This window comes from Amia ocellicauda, unplaced genomic scaffold (genome assembly GCF_036373705.1).
Source record: "Amia ocellicauda isolate fAmiCal2 unplaced genomic scaffold, fAmiCal2.hap1 HAP1_SCAFFOLD_60, whole genome shotgun sequence".
NCBI classification, from domain to species: Eukaryota; Metazoa; Chordata; class Actinopteri; order Amiiformes; family Amiidae; genus Amia; species Amia ocellicauda.
In genome coordinates, this window is record NW_027102990.1 from 260,794 (window position 1) to 278,954 (window position 18,161).

Below are 18,161 nucleotides of genomic sequence, written 5' to 3' on the forward strand. Positions count from 1 at the left end.
AATAAAAAATAGTGTTCCCCTTTGTTTGTCTCCCCCCAACAAGCATTAACTCCGCCACTGATCTGTACACTTTTAAAGAAAGCAACCCAATACACACAACAAAACAACCATCAAATACTAAACCCTATAAATGAATTACATAATAAAAACCAACTCCCCGTCATACAATTCACAAAGGGCATCATTAATACACCAGACCTGTTCAAAACTCTCCAAATCATTCATCAGCCTGTAATAGTTAAACTCTAGTCTGACTCTGCATTGACCAGCATGGCAAACACTCTCACTGCATCCTCACTGCCCTCCCCACACACTCTGTTCTTCCTAGTCTTATAGACGGCCATTTTAGCCTGGCCCAGCAAGAAGTTTACCAGCTGGTCCACATGTTTGGTCTTTCTGGTGTATCGCGCCCCTAAAATAAAAACCTTTGTGTTAAAAATCAGGTTAAGATCAGTAAAAAGACGAGTTAAAAGACTAAAAATGGGTGACAACCGAGAGCAAGTGCTGAAACAGTGAAACACGGTCTCTCTCTGAGCACAGAATGGGCAGGCGTCGGACACAGCAGGGTTAAGAACAGTAATAAAAGAATTGACAGCAATAATGGTGTGTAACACCCTCCACTGCAGATTGCCAGCTCTCTTATTGAGGGGGGCTTGTACAGGCTTCTCCAGGCGGGCGCAGTGTCTTCCCCCAGCCCCAGCCTGTAAAGTAATTTTAGGAATCACAAAGAAACAGTTGAAAGTGCTAAATAAGTATTTTGATGCACCATATTAATTTAGGAAATTTATATGTTGTTTTTCATCAGCTTCTGTATCTGATGGCTCCACATCACTGGCTGGATTGACAGCAACGACACTCTAAAAAAAGAAGTGTTAAGTTTGAGCATTCAGGACTTGTTTTGAAGATCCTGAATATCACTGGTCCACAATTTATCTGTGAAACTATGGGTTAATCTCCATATACAAAATACTTTTCACACACACTTTAAATTTACAACTAAATTCACATGTTGATGTCTTTCGTCAGCTTCTGTATTTGATGGCTCAATATAACTGGTTGCATTAACAGCAACGGCACACTACAAGAAAATAACATTATATTTAAACATTCAGGACTGGTTTAGCATCACCTCGAATATCCCTAGCCCTTGAGGTCGATTGTTATTGTGGTCTTCAAGACCAGTGCTTCTCAACCTTAGTCCTGGAGGAGGCCCACTGTCTGCTGATTTTCATTACAACAACATTGTAGGTTATATCAGTGACTGTGGTCCTAAAGTACCCCTATGCCTGCTGTTTTTTTTCCAGTTGAGCTCTTAATTACCTAATTGGCTTAACTGAAGCCATTTAACCCTTTTCCCAGGTCTTTGGTTGTTGATGAGTTACAAAGAGCTGGATTGTGGCCCGCCATGACTGGAAGTGAAGAACACTCACTCTAGGCCTTTAACTTAATGTTCATATGTAGGGGCCTATCCATCTGATTTGTTTTTGCACATTTATTAACAGAAAAATTGATGGTACGTGAAATCATCTGAGCTGAAAAATATAATGTTCCACCAATAATAAAGTAAATGTATTAATTAAAATTATAGAGATAATAGAATGTTCACAGATTATTAGTTCAGAAAATAAAATATTTTTTTATATCTTAAATAGAATTAACACTCAAATCAGTTGTAGGGTAAACAAGGTCTATTTTTTGGATTGATTTTATAATTATACATGTATGGCTGCATGAAGCTTACCTGAGAATCTGATATTTTAGTAACTTTGTTGCTTCTTGTTGGGTAGTCCACGTTTGCCGCCGTTCTTTTTCTGTAAATGTAAATCAAAAGGCAATAATTACATACTGTAATTAAAATACAAAAAGTATAAACATTGTATTATTATTTTTGTATCCTGTTTCTCCATCTCGATGCTGTTCTTTTTGGAATTGCATATCTAGGTTTACTTAAATACTGTTTATAAGATTGTAAACTCATCATCCAAATTTCTTCATTTGCCAAACTTCATGTAGTGCGCTTGCAGTTTCAGAAGAAAAAAAACTGTAACAGATGGGATATGTAGTACTTTATACTCGAGTGGTCTATGCGATTACACCCTGTTGGTGTTATTAAGAACGCCAAGTACCAGAATGCAGAGCGGGACTGTTTTTTGTGCCGTGACTTGTCGGGGGAAAAAGGCGCAGAAAAAACGGACGAGAAGGTGAAGGTAGTATGGCGGTGATGCACGCGTTGGTGAAGTGGGAAAGCGGGGTCGACAAAGACTCTTACAGCGTGATTCCCACTGCTTGCTTTCGCAATTTTGATTTATTCAGCATTGCTGATGATGACGAAGAGACGACTCGAAACTTCAGAGCAGAGTGGAGAGACACGAACAAACCTCCAAAAGGTGGATGGCCTGTCCATGAAGCGCAGATCATTATGACTGGTAACAATGTTTATTTAAAAAAAAAAAACATTAAAGTCTTTACATGCTATTTGATATATACAATCACAGTATATTTGAAATGAATGTTTAAGTTATTAATGTGTTGTACGTCTAACATACTCTTATAACATGGTAGGTGGTGGTGAGGGCGCTAAAAACTCGTCATACTTGACTGGCATTTGTAAGAACGATTTATTGTGTGTTGTGCTTTACAATAAAATCCCCCAAATCACAAAATAAATTAAACCAGATATAATTTAACTTCAGTTTTGATTCAGTGTTGGCTGTTCATCTTAATTTGTATGGTCAAAGCACAGTATTTTTATGACAAATAAATATAATCCCCAAATATCTGTGGACATAATGCAGGGTTTTATTTATTTTATTTTTATTTTAGGAAAAGAAGGCGAACTAAGAAGAAAACTTAATGACCTAACAAAAATGCCCTGTCCTAAAATGAAGAGAGTACCTAAACCAAACAAAAAACTTCAAATTTCAGATGATAGTGACCTTGATGAACCACAGTTACCGGTGAGATAATTACTGCAAATATTAAATAAATGTATTGCAGGATTGTTTTTTTTTAATCATATTCATATATATATATATTTTCATTTTAAACTCTTTTCCTCTCTGAATACAGCACAAAATAAGAAAGAAAACCGATGGAGCTTCAAGAATTAGATCCCGTCATATTCTACAGACATTTAAAGAGTCCAGTGAAGTTGAGCTACAGCAAAACGTTAAGCAGCTCGAAAAGGAAAACACAAGACTTAAAAATGAAAACCAATGTCTTCGAAACCGTATGGTTGATGGTAAGTTTTTTTATTTATAGCAAATAATTCCTTACCTTGATAAATGTTATTCTTCAGTAATTTAGATTCCAGAGTAATGTATTATAGTTGATCATACTGAAGTAATCTAGAACCACAATACAGACTCTTAATGTGCACTGTCTAATAGTTTAATAATACTGATTATTAAATAAAGTTTTTCAACATAACTTCATAATCCTACATTAATGACTATATGCATTACATTAGACCTGGTAATTCTTGTATTTTATCTCTTTTATTTTTTTGTAGCTAATGTTAATGACCCACAAAAAGGTCAGTTTGCCAATAACATAGAGCAAGTCTCTCAAGTATAATTGCAGGCATTGATGGTTTTGTTTTCACTTTGTATTAAATATATTACTAGAAATGATTATCATTTAATACTAAGGTTTTTTTCTCCAGAGATTCCAGACCTTTTGGACAATCTGAAAAAAATTGTAACAAAAGCCACATTTATCAGCAATGAAGACAAAAGTGTGTCACCATCAAGTGGTTCTGACAGCCCCACAGCAAATTGTTCTGAATCTGACAAAGAATCACCAAAACAGGTATAACACTCTTGGTCTACAATATTACAAAGACAAGGTAAAAATATATATATTGAAAACAAATATTGGTTGTAAACAATCTAATGATGCTACATTATCAGTTATATTCATAGTTATAGTTGATAATAAGAATGTAATTGAATTATGGGTGTCACAGATTCACTGACTTTATTATGTCTGTAAATTAATAAACTTAGAATTGAGACATACTGTGGTCTTTAATAACACATTTCTGTAACAAAATCACAGCCTTACTGATAATGTATTCCACTTAACACAATATAAGAATAGTTTGGGGATAAACTTGTTTTTTATTTACCATTGTCTTTTAGGTGGAAATATTCCCAGGCACTGGAGTTTACATTGACAAACTGTCCTGGATCCTTGCAGAGAGGTGCAGCACGAATACGTCATATGCAAGAACCCTGACGGTTGCTGTCTTTGACTTTCCAACATTACTAAAGAGCAATCTTCGTGGTGGTGGCAGCAAGAGAGATCCAACTTCGGAGACATTAAGATCCTCATTGATGTTATTGAGGATCATATACAGCTGCCTTCGGAAGGACACGACGTGTTTCAGTTGCGGGGCTTTGCAGCCCAGCGGGACCCTCTTAATGCCGGACATCAGCTGCCCGAGCCGGTGCGGATGAACGGAGGGACGTTAGACAGCGTTACCTTCCGGGCAGGAGCAGCGAGCGGCAACACCGGGGTGAAAGTGTCGTCTAACACTGTGCCATTAGCCACTAGCTGATTGAGCAGATCAGTGGTTTTTAAGAAGATAACAATGGCAGCAGACTTGATATTTTCACACCCTGCTACCTCCCCAACCGCTAACACACACTGCTCTAGGGGGCAGAACTGCACCGGAGCGATCTTGACTCCATGGCGTCGGGTCAGTTTTTCAAAAGACGCATTCAGGGGGTCCGACCCCCCGACCCGGGAAGAACTACCGGTACTCCCCCCTCCCCTCCCCTGTTCCCCCACAATAAGAAAAGCACTGAAAACAGAAGACAAAATAAACAAACTGAAAAAAGTAAAGCAACAAAAAAACGCAGCCAAAGGACAGAGCTCTCAGCAGCACTCCCGCTCACTGCAGACCCCTCCCACACACTCCCAGCTGAGAGAGAGAGAGAGAGAGAGAGAGAGTTAGTGTCTGTCTGTCTCTCTCTCTCTCTCTCTGTAGATGCATCATAGGGAACATATGTAACAATCTCTCTTTTTGTTTACCAAAAATGAGAGTGAACGTATTTCAAGTGGGTGTTGCCTTGGTTGGAAACGTTTTAAGATTATTTATGAAGTGTAAAGTGGATTTGTCTCAGTTCTCCGTAGTTTTCAATGTATGTGCCATTCAGTAGCGTTCATGTTACAGATGTGCCCTATGCAGTGGTAGGGTCAATAAAATGTCAGTAAAACTTTATTTTAGCAATTATGGAGGGGAAGAACTGCAAATAGCGGGTCCCCACTAATTATCTAACTTACCAACAACGTTTAAAATTAGGTCTTGCGAAGCTGCCAAATAATGCTGTATAATCGTATGTGTCTTCATACACCGGCTGCTATAGTCTGATAGCTTTGATTATATATATATATTTTCTCGTGAACCACAAATGCTATTTGCTTGATTTTTACAGAGTATGTTATAAATACCATTGTTATGAAGCCTGACAAATTGTATGCTGTAATTATGAATATTTTCAAATCATTTGTTTGTTTTTCCTAACATGTTACAAATGTTCCCTATGTGAAAGATGCATTATATCTTAATAACGTCTAAACAATTAAAGATATACAGATTATTATTTTCGGTAAAGTTATAACACATTGCTATTAACTATGTGTGTCAGTAAAAGTTTAAAAAATCTTAATAATTTTTTATTGATCCTGCAAAATAGGTGTTTAGGGAACATTTGTAACATTAGGGTTACGATTTGCCATGGACGCGGAATGAGTTTGATTGCGATGTTAAATGGGGTTTAAAGACGCAGTCGCCTCGGTGCTGATTACTATTGCTGTGTTTCTCCACTTCTACTCCATGCTTGGGAACGCCCACATCCAGTGACGTCAAAACCGGTGGAAAAGCGGGCCGGTTCAAAAAAGATCAGCTGGATCCCAGGCCGAGCAGCAGCTCCGGCTCCAGCACCGGCACCATGTCGCTGGAAAAGCGCTAAGTGAGCTCACAGTGAGCTCAGTGTAATGTCTGCTCTGGTGAGCTCACAGTGTGACCTAGTCGTGAGTTCACGTCTTCACTGGGTAGTCCTTGACAACTTAATTGACTCAAATCTTGGGCTTAATTGGTCAAAATGACCATTGGTTGAAGGTACTCAGGGACTGATGTGTAGAGAGACTTATTAAACCTGCAGGATTGTGGTTTTCCCAGATCAGAATTAACCAGATCACCACAAAGGAACATGGTAGGTGCTATTGCAACACAGATTACACAAATACATTGAAATCCAAGTTTGCAGTGGTCCTTGGGCCATTGTGTGGTGATCCAGATCACTTCAGCAGGAATTTTGCAGTGGTCTGGACTACAACTCTCTCTCTCTCTCTCTCTCTCTCTCTCTCTCTCTCTCTCTCTCTCTCTCTCTCTCTCTCTCTCAATTCAGTGCATTTGAATTGTCAAAGCAATTGGACATGCATACATACATACATACATATACACTCACCTAAAGGATTATTAGGAACACCTGTTCAATTTCTCATTAATGCAATTATCTAACCAACCAATCACATGGCAGTTGCTTCAATGCATTTAGGGGTGTGGTCCTGGTCAAGACAATCTCCTGAACTCCAAACTGAATGTCTGAATGGGAATGAAAGGTGATTTAAGCAATTTTGAGCGTGGCATGGTTGTTGGTGCCAGACGGGCCGGTCTGAGTATTTCACAATCTGCTCAGTTACTGGGATTTTCACGCACAACCATTTCTAGGGTTTACAAAGAATGGTGTGAAAAGGGAAAAACATCCAGTATGCGGCAGTCCTGTGGGCGAAAATGCCTTGTTGATGCTAGAGCTCAGAGGAGAATGGGCCGACTCGATTCAAGCTGATAGAAGAGCAACTTTGACTGAAATAACCACTCGCTACAACCGAGGTATGCAGCAAAGCATTTGTGATGCCACAACACGTATAACCTTGAGGCGGATGGGCTACAACAGCAGAAGACCCCACTGGGTACCACTCATCTCCACTACAAATAGGAAAAAGAGGCTACAATTTGCACAAGCTCACCAAAATTGGACAGTTGAAGACTGGAAAAATGTTGCCTGGTCTGATGAGTCTCGATTTCAGAGTCAGAATTTGGCGTAAACAGAATGAGAACATGGATCCATCATGCCTTGTTACCACTGTGCAGGCTGGTGGTGGTGGTGTAATGGTGTGGGGGATGTTTTCTTGGCACACTTTAGGCCCCTTAGTGCCAATTGGGCATCGTTTAAATGCCACGGCCCGTTGTTTCTGACCATGTCCATCCCTTTATGACCACCATGTACCCATCCTCTGATGGCTACTTCCAGCAGGATAATGCACCATGTCACAAAGGTCGAATCATTTCAAATTGGTTTCTTGAACATGACAATGAGTTCACTGTACTAAACTGGCCCCCACAGTCACCAGATCTCAACCCAATAGAGCATCTTTGGGATGGGGTGTGTAGCGTTATGTTGGGTGTATTTGGATAAGAGTATTTGGGCTCTGAGCTGAAGCACGGATCTAAAGAAGACCTCTCCCCCCCAAAGTTATCAGATTTCCTTAGCTCATCAGCTTGGAACTGGTTTGCATCAAAGTGACAGTTTTGGGGAGGATGGCACCGAGAAGAGGCCAAATAGTTTGTTATTCTGCTATGAGATGTCTGGAGAAAGGGGCCTGTGGGTGATAAAAACTCTTTGAAGTGGATGAGAGCCGAAATCCCGACATAGAGCTACGAACCCAGGCCAACCGGCATTTCCAAAAGATGGCATGGATTGACATCAGTCATAAATCAAGCCCCCCTCCAATAGGACACTGGGGGCTGAAACCGAAATCCAATCTCAAGAACTCAGGAACCAATCACCTATTGATCTGACAGACTATAAAGGACAAACACGGCCTTTCTTTCTCTCTCTCTCTCACCTGAACCAGTAACTCGCTGCCACAGCTCAACCTGTAGCTCTGTTGCCCGAACCGGAACCAGAAACCAACCAAGTCTTTGCCGGCAACAGAAGAGTTAAACTGGGAGAAGGAGATTGAGCCGTACAAAGAATTCTTTTAAAGGACTTTATTAAATAAAGAACTTTACAGACCCACCTGATCAGTGGAGTTTTACAGCTGGACAAATGACTAAGTCGACTGAATACGAAAGTGTCAGTCATTTAAATAGCTATTTGAGTCTTAAGAAACTTGACCCTTGGAACAAACAGGGCCCTGCTTTCCTCAAAGACTTTGTCTTCAAGTAACTACGGTGGAAACCTGCTTACAAAGAAGATTTTGTGCACAACCTTGGAGCCTTCAAACCAGTGGAAAATCTGTTTGGAAACGACTCTACTTTCGCGAAACCCCAACTTCCAGGTGCATCGACTGAGTGGAAGTTCTTGGACAAAGCCGAACCGGACTGCCTTTGTTCCAAACCACACGGACCTCGTGCCGTGTGCTGTTATCTGAGCCCGAAGGCAGAGAGGCCTCTCTGCGACGAAGTTCAGATAAGTTTAACAGTTTGGAGTTCATGATTCATGACATTTGAGAAATCAATTAGAAATGTTAATCTGTGATTCATAACTCTAGAATGTGTAATATCATTTAGTTTTCTTAAATATAAATGTGTGTTGCATTAAACTGTTTTGTTGATAATTTTAGAAATAAAATCTGTCAACGCCGAGAAATATCTTCTCATTCCTGTTTAACTGTTTAGTCTGAAATTGACACAAGTTAATAGACACCAGATTATAGGTGGCCCTGCCTATCCTTAATCATTGAATAATAATCAGTTAAGGGAAATTGTGGTAACAAGTAATGATAGGATCTTTCTCTCCACCTAAACGTTAATGAGACTGATATATATATAACGAGAAGTTACCTGACATAAATACTAACCTGCGTAGTTATTTAATGTCTGACTAATAATACTAACAAGAGACTCACCTTCATCTTACTAACTGGTATTGTAGTCAATGTGTTTATAACCTCTTTTGTTTAACGATTTGTGTTACCATATGCGATCCCATGGTCTTTGATTTGGTCACGGAAGGATAATGAGATCCATTGACACCAATAACCGAGGAGCATGGTTTCTTAGGGTTACCATAGACTTGACTGTGTCTTCTTGTTTGTGAAGGAACAGGACTGTGTTTTCCTGTCTGGGTTCCCGCAGGCTTAAGTGTGTTTGTAAACTGCAGCGTAGGTTTGACCTACTATTAGAAAAAAAAAAAAAGGAGCGCTAATTAATTGTTCAATATCTGATACGCCGGTGATAATATAAAATAACGTGTTTATAGTTTATAGAAGTTTATAGTGTTTATGGTAAATGAAGAAAAGTCATTAAGTTATATACAAGTTCTATAAATGCAAACATTGAAAAGCATGTTTGTTGTTATTCCTATATAGGATTTAGTATTATTTGTGTTTTCTTGTTTTTTGCTATGTTTTCTCCCCTGTCGTTTATTGTTATTTTGCGGGCTTGCACGCCTTGGTTGTTGTGTACAAAACGATACATAGAAAATGGGAAAACGTGTTACTGTGTGGGAACAGCTCTAGTAAGACGGGCGACCCGCCACTTAAAGGTACACATGTAAGGTACATGTATGATAACTATGGAGTGAAGCGGTGCGTTTGACTGGACAATAGGTGACAGAAAATTAAGGTTTCCAGAAGATGGGACTTTTGATTCAGATAGACTTGAGCACCTAAAAACGGTTTTGCAAAATAGGAATACAAAGCATTAAGAAATGAGAAACCAAAGCTAGCTATCTTAAAACATTTGTTAGAGAAAAGAAAGAAAAGACAACAGGCATAATTCAATCTGAATGCCCCGAAGACAAATTAAAAATATATATATATGTTTTTCAGTATAAATGACAGTCCTCAAGATACTGAAGGAAAATTACTAGATAAGGGTAGTTTGAGACACTGCAGGTCAATATAACATGCCAACCAAAACCATGGTATCTGAATTTACTATGGATATAAATTAATATGTGTCTCTTTGTATGTTTGTACGTTTTCAGTTTGCGCAAGGTAAATGTCCATATTTTGACTTTTTCATGTACTGTATAGTCCAGAATATGACTAAGAGAGTCATAAGTCACAAATAGTTACAGAATGATAGCTAAAAAACGCCAGTTAAATATGTTGTAATAACAGACCTACAAGAAAGTCAGCATTTAACTGTACACAGAATGCTATTGCAAACAGAAATAATAATACAAAATTAAGTTATTTAAATAGGTCTTACGAATACAGAAGTTAAAAGTAACATGTTAGAAATGGAATTAGAGCCAAATTTAGAAATAGGAATCCGAGGCAACCACAAACATTCGGTGAAGGTTTCTTACATATTGATAAATAGATAACCAGATACTCCAGGAAATTAACGATGTGCTCATTTGGAAGCTATGAGTTCCACAATGAAGAGTTTTTAAATCCCTAGAAATAGATCCCTAAATACAATGTGTAGGTAAGAAATTAACTATTGATCAGTTCAATCTGGATTCGGGAACAGCTCTTCTGAACCTGTACTGGTGTAGATTGGACTTCAATAGGAGGAAGTGACACAATAAAGACATGAGCCGCGCAGGAGGACAGTCTTAGTGCCCACGCAGGTTCTTAGTTGGGGAAATCATTGACTGGACACATTTTTTGAAAATGTGCTTTCCTGAAGTACCTGGACATCATTATTGAGATCAATGAAAAGGCTTATTTTCCAAAGATTAAATACATTCATTAACTACAATAATGTAGTGAAATGTATATAAATAGTAATAATACAAATCGATCAAATATAACTTGCATTTTCTTGTAAGAAATTAGGAATAGGAGAAAGAACAGCTGTTGGGATGCAGTGCGATGTTATCCAAAATTGAAAGCGGTTGAGAAAGGAGAGTTTGTTCTGTGTGAGACAAATGTACTGCCACGAGAGACTCTGATGGTGATTGACTGGAATATGAGGGAAAATAATGAAGTTACTACAGGTATAACTAAAGGTGTAACATAACTAATTTAATGAAACATAGTCATGGCAAGTTATAAAACTGTTTGGAAATAGTCCTTTCACAAACAGAAATACCCTATCAATTAGGAAGAGGGGGGCAGGGGGCAAGGGCCGTATGTGCTCCTCTGCTCCCCCTGTTCGCCTGAGCAGACAAGCAGCCTGAGATGAGAGAGAGAGAGAGAGAGAGAAGTCAGAGACAAGGCAGAGACTGTAAGTATGTGTAAGGGTTCATAACTTATTACAAACAGAGCAAGAGTGTAATGAATGGTAATTTACACTGCTTGTATTAATAATGATAATAATATTGATGTTGATACAGACGAATACATCACATACTAGATGACAACCGCATAAAACTAATAATAATGAAAATAGGAATAATAGGAGTATGGAAATAATTTCAAATTATGGTTTATTGGTAAAAAATGAATTGAGAAACAAAGATTAATAACTGCCATCATTTACCCAACTACTATTAACTATGGTGTTGAAGGAGCTGCTGTAATCGTTATTGTAATGTTCTCAGGTATTTAAGTTAGATAAAAGGACAAAGATAAGCACATTGTTTTGAAACTTTGACAACTCCACACAAAAAGAGTATCTACACTAGGAAGTAAAGCTGATTCAATAAACACAGGAGATATGATGCTGCTGACGACAGCTGAGTGCTGTACTGAAATAATTTGATAAATGAGATAAATTGGAATCAAGATTATTATTATTTTGAATTGTCCCTTTACTAGAAACCTTATAGATTGTGCGAATGTCAACTAATGTGATAGAGATGCCTTTTATAAGGACGATCTCTGATGTTGTGTGAACCACACATTGTGTCTTCAGACTGATTTATTCCACATGGCAGATATGCATATTATGAATCGTGTCCTGAAGGAACCGATGTCTGACCCATATGGAGAAGATGCTGGTGTTCTTGTTGAGACACAGTAGGCCGAGGGCGCGGCTTTAAAGACAGCCTCACAGCAACTTGAACAGACCAATGCTGAGGTCCACTACGCTGAAGTGATGCTTGACTCAGTGGAGAAATAAGTTAAAATACTATAATTAAAGGTTTTCCAGATTATAGGAATCTACAATATATTGTGAAACTGCTCAGATGACGTCCGCAGTAGCACATATTCTTCTATTGATAGTTTAATTTATAATGTACTATTAGTGGAGATGTCACATTATTCAAATGAATAGAATGACAGCCATGAAGTCAGAATCAGTCCATTGCCCTTCACTTAAGATTTGTACAATGTATAATGTTTATAAATCAAAACGCAACAAATATATGTACAATACAGTTTACAAACTGAATTTGTAAAAAATAATGTTTTGCTGACTTTTGTATTCTCTTTGAAGCAACAAAATGTATGTGTTATGTATGTCGTAACTAGGGTTTGACTTTTATGACCTGGGGCTGGATGAAATTTAATTTGAGATGCACTGTAAAAGCTCCAGGAAATTGCAACTGGCCACTGCACCTTCCATAAGAGAGCTCAAACATTTGCTAATGCATTGGTTGCCTCACAGGCACTCTTTCCCTGGTTTGCCCATGTGGCGCATGGTGTTGGCCACACGGGCAAAGGGGGGATGTGTGCATCAGTCTTTTAAATTGGTTTGCCCCAGGTTTTATAGTAACAGCTTAGCAATATTGTAGAACTTGCCACATTTGTCAAGCTCATAATCCTGCAATATGCAAATAGATTGTGTTCAAAAGCTTAAATGTTGTGGATATGAATATATACTTGTAATAATATATAGGTGTTCTAAATGGGTTGAAGCCTATCCCGTAGGAAGGCTGAAGTAGTAAAAGTAGCAAAAATACAGTTAAGGGATGTTATATGTAGATTTCGCATTCCAGGGAAATTTCCAGTGATAGGAACACTCACTTCACTGGGACAATAGTGCAGGAACTATGCAAAGCCCTGCGAGGTAAACAACATTTTCACTGCCCCATCAGGCTCAGTCAGCTGGAGCAGTAGAGAAACAAAATGGGATATTAAAGAATAAGCTGTCTAATATATGCAAACAAACAGGACTCAAACGTCCAGATCCCCTTCCTATAGTCCTAATGACAATGAAATCGTCAGCAAATTGAGAAAAACAGGTCTTTCTCCGTGTGAGATTATTATGGGATGACTTATGAGACTCTCCATCACTCCTCCATTGTCTGTAAGGGAAATGGACATCCACTTGATGGATGATGCTATGTTGTCTTTTTGTATGGGACTAACACGTGCTTTCGAAGCTGTCCATTCACAGATGAAAGCCGCCCAGACTGAACCATCCCAGCAGGTTTACCACCCCTTCCAGCAAGGTGACTGTGTATATCAAAGCACACAAGAGAAAGTCCTCCCAACAGCCCAGGTGGACAGGGCCCTACCAGGTGCTCCTGACCACCCACACAGCTGTGAAGTGCCTAGGAACGACGACATGGATCCACTCCTCACACTGCAAACTTGCCAATCGAGGCGATCAGCACAACCCTGGTGGAGAACAGAGGGATAAAGGAATTGTTCTTCCACATCAGATTTGACATTACTGTATGTATGCAGGCCCTTGTAATTGCTTTTCCAATACTGCCAACTGGTTATTGATGATTGATTTCACATTGTGGTACGAATATCGAGTGAAATGCGTGCTATCCACCTCAACAACACAGCGATAACATGGAGCCGGCAGGTGATCCAGGTCACAATAGAGGTCAAGCAGTGGGAGGAGGAAGACGTGGTGGTCAAAGGTGTAGCGTAAGGTACACTTATAAAATTCAATTAAAGAAGTGAATTTATAATATCACCTTATCACGAATCCTGGAATCTTGTAGAACTCAATTTCTTGAATAATTGGACGCAGACACCAATTCCAAAGATATAAATTGTCAAATTTATTCAAAAACAAAGACTAAATGTAGCACTACACTAATTATACAAAAGGGAAAAACTAATTAAAATTCAACTCTAGATCAACAAATCAAAGACAAATCACTTCCGTGACCAAATCAAAGACCATGGGATCGCATATGGTAACACAAATCGTTAAACAAAAGAGGTTATAAACACATTGACTACAATACCAGTTAGTAAGATGAAGGTGAGTCTCTTGTTAGTATTATTAGTCAGACATTAAATAACTACGCAGGTTAGTATTTATGTCAGGTAACTTCTCGTTATATATATATCAGTCTCATTAACGTTTAGGTGGAGAGAAAGATCCTATCATTACTTGTTACCACAATTTCCCTTAACTGATTATTATTCAATGATTAAGGATAGGCAGGGCCACCTATAATCTGGTGTCTATTAACTTGTGTCAATTTCAGACTAAACAGTTAAACAGGAATGAGAAGATATTTCTCGGCGTTGACAGATTTTATTTCTAAAATTATCAACAAAACAGTTTAATGCAACACACATTTATATTTAAGAAAACTAAATGATATTACACATTCTAGAGTTATGAATCACAGATTAACATTTCTAATTGATTTCTCAAATGTCATGAATCATGAACTCCAAACTGTTAAACTTATCTGAACTTCGTCGCAGAGAGGCCTCTCTGGCTTCGGGCTCAGATAACAGCACACGGCACGAGGTCCGTGTGGTTTGGAACAAAGGCAGTCCGGTTCGGCTTTGTCCAAGAACTTCCACTCAGTCGATGCACCTGGAAGTTGGGGTTTCGCGAAAGTAGAGTCGTTTCCAAACAGATTTTCCACTGGTTTGAAGGCTCCAAGGTTGTGCACAAAATCTTCTTTGTAAGCAGGTTTCCACCGTAGTTACTTGAAGACAAAGTCTTTGAGGAAAGCAGGGCCCTGTTTGTTCCAAGGGTCAAGTTTCTTAAGACTCAAATAGCTATTTAAATGACTGACACTTTCGTATTCAGTCGACTTAGTCATTTGTCCAGCTGTAAAACTCCACTGATCAGGTGGGTCTGTAAAGTTATTTATTTAATAAAGTCCTTTAAAAGAATTCTTTGTACGGCTCAATCTCCTTCTCCCAGTTTAACTCTTCTGTTGCCGGCAAAGACTTGGTTGGTTTCTGGTTCCGGTTCGGGCAACAGAGCTACAGGTTGAGCTGTGGCAGCGAGTTACTGGTTCAGGTGAGAGAGAGAGAGAAAGAAAGGCCGTGTTTGTCCTTTATAGTCTGTCAGATCAATAGGTGATTGGTTCCTGAGTTCTTGAGATTGGATTTCGGTTTCAGCCCCCAGTGTCCTATTGGAGGGGGGCTTGATTTATGACTGATGTCAATCCATGCCATCTTTTGGAAATGCCGGTTGGCCTGGGTTCGAAGCTCTATGTCGGGATTTCGGCTCTCATCCACTTCAAAGAGTTTTTATCACCCACAGGCCCCTTTCTCCAGACATCTCATAGCAGAATAACAAACTATTTGGCCTCTTCTCGGTGCCATCCTCCCCAAAACTGTCACTTTGATGCAAACCAGTTCCAAGCTGATGAGCTAAGGAAATCTGATAACTTTGGGGGGGAGAGGTCTTCTTTAGATCCGTGCTTCAGCTCAGAGCCCAAATACTCTTATCCAAATACACCCAACATAATGTTACACACCACATCCCAAAGATGCTCTATTGGGTTGAGATCTGGTGACTGTGGGGGCCAGTTTAGTACAGTGAACTCATTGTCATGTTCAAGAAACCAATTTGAAATGATTCGACCTTTGTGACATGGTGCATTATCCTGCTGGAAGTAGCCATCAGAGGATGGGTACATGGTGGTCATAAAGGGATGGACATGGTCAGAAACAACGGGCCGTGGCATTTAAACGATGCCCAATTGGCACTAAGGGGCCTAAAGTGTGCCAAGAAAACATCCCCCACACCATTACACCACCACCACCAGCCTGCACAGTGGTAACAAGGCATGATGGATCCATGTTCTCATTCTGTTTACGCCAAATTCTGACTCTGAAATCGAGACTCATCAGACCAGGCAACATTTTTCCAGTCTTCAACTGTCCAATTTTGGTGAGCTTGTGCAAATTGTAGCCTCTTTTTCCTATTTGTAGTGGAGATGAGTGGTACCCAGTGGGGTCTTCTGCTGTTGTAGCCCATCCGCCTCAAGGTTGTACGTGTTGTGGCATCACAAATGCTTTGCTGCATACCTCGGTTGTAGCGAGTGGTTATTTCAGTCAAAGTTGCTCTTCTATCAGCTTGAATCGAGTCGGCCCATTCTCCTCTGAGCTCTAGCATCAACAAGGCATTTTCGCCCACAGGACTGCCGCATACTGGATGTTTTTCCCTTTTCACACCATTCTTTGTAAACCCTAGAAATGGTTGTGCGTGAAAATCCCAGTAACTGAGCAGATTGTGAAATACTCAGACCGGCCCGTCTGGCACCAACAACCATGCCACGCTCAAAATTGCTTAAATCACCTTTCATTCCCATTCAGACATTCAGTTTGGAGTTCAGGAGATTGTCTTGACCAGGACCACAACCCTAAATGCATTGAAGCAACTGCCCTGTGATTGGTTGGTTAGATAATTGCATTAATGAGAAATTGAACAGGTGTTCCTAATAATCCTTTAGGTGAGTGTATATGTATGTATGTATGTATGCATGTCCAATTGCTTTGACAATTCAAATGCACTGAATTGAGAGAGAGAGAGAGAGAGAGAGAGAGAGAGAGAGAGAGAGAGAGAGAGTTGTAGTCCAGACCACTGCAAAATTCCTGCTGAAGTGATCTGGATCACCACACAATGGCCCAAGGACCACTGCAAACTTGGATTTCAATGTATTTGTGTAATCTGTGTTGCAATAGCACCTACCATGTTCCTTTGTGGTGATCTGGTTAATTCTGATCTGGGAAAACCACAATCCTGCAGGTTTAATAAGTCTCTCTACACATCAGTCCCTGAGTACCTTCAACCAATGGTCATTTTGACCAATTAAGCCCAAGATTTGAGTCAATTAAGTTGTCAAGGACTACCCAGTGAAGACGTGAACTCACGACTAGGTCACACTGTGAGCTCACCAGAGCAGACATTACACTGAGCTCACTGTGAGCTCACTTAGCGCTTTTCCAGCGACATGGTGCCGGTGCTGGAGCCGGAGCTGCTGCTCGGCCTGGGATCCAGCTGATCTTTTTTGAACCGGCCCGCTTTTCCACCGGTTTTGACGTCACTGGATGTGGGCGTTCCCAAGCATGGAGTAGAAGTGGAGAAACACAGCAATAGTAATCAGCACCGAGGCGACTGCGTCTTTAAACCCCATTTAACATCGCAATCAAACTCATTCCGCGTCCATGGCAAATCGTAACCCTAATGTTACAAATGTTCCCTAAACACCTATTTTGCAGGATCAATAAAAAATTATTAGGATTTTTTAAACTTTTACTGACACACATAGTTAATAGCAATGTGTTATAACTTTACCGAAAATAATAATCTGTATATCTTTAATTGTTTAGACGTTATTAAGATATAATGCATCTTTCACATAGGGAACATTTGTAACATGTTAGGAAAAACAAACAAATGATTTGAAAATATTCATAATTACAGCATACAATTTGTCAGGCTTCATAACAATGGTATTTATAACATACTCTGTAAAAATCAAGCAAATAGCATTTGTGGTTCACGAGAAAATATGTATATATAATCAAAGCTATCAGACTATAGCAGCCGGTGTATGAAGACACATACGATTATACAGCATTATTTGGCAGCTTCGCAAGACCTAATTTTAAACGTTGTTGGTAAGTTAGATAATTAGTGGGGACCCGCTATTTGCAGTTCTTCCCCTCCATAATTGCTAAAATAAAGTTTTACTGACATTATTTTGTCTTCTGTTTTCAGTGCTTTTCTTATTGTGGGGGAACAGGGGAGGGGAGGGGGGAGTACCGGTAGTTCTTCCCGGGTCGGGGGGTCGGACCCCCTGAATGCGTCTTTGATAAGAAAAACTGACCCGACGCCATGGAGTCAAGATCGCTCCGGTGCAGTTCTGCCCCCTAGAGCAGTGTGTGTTAGCGGTTGGGGAGGTAGCAGGGTGTGAAAATATCAAGTCTGCTGCCATTGTTATCTTCTTAAAAACCACTGATCTGCTCAATCAGCTAGTGGCTAATGGCACAGTGTTAGACGACACTTTCACCCCGGTGTTGCCGCTCGCTGCTCCTGCCCGGAAGGTAACGCTGTCTAACGTCCCTCCGTTCATCCGCAC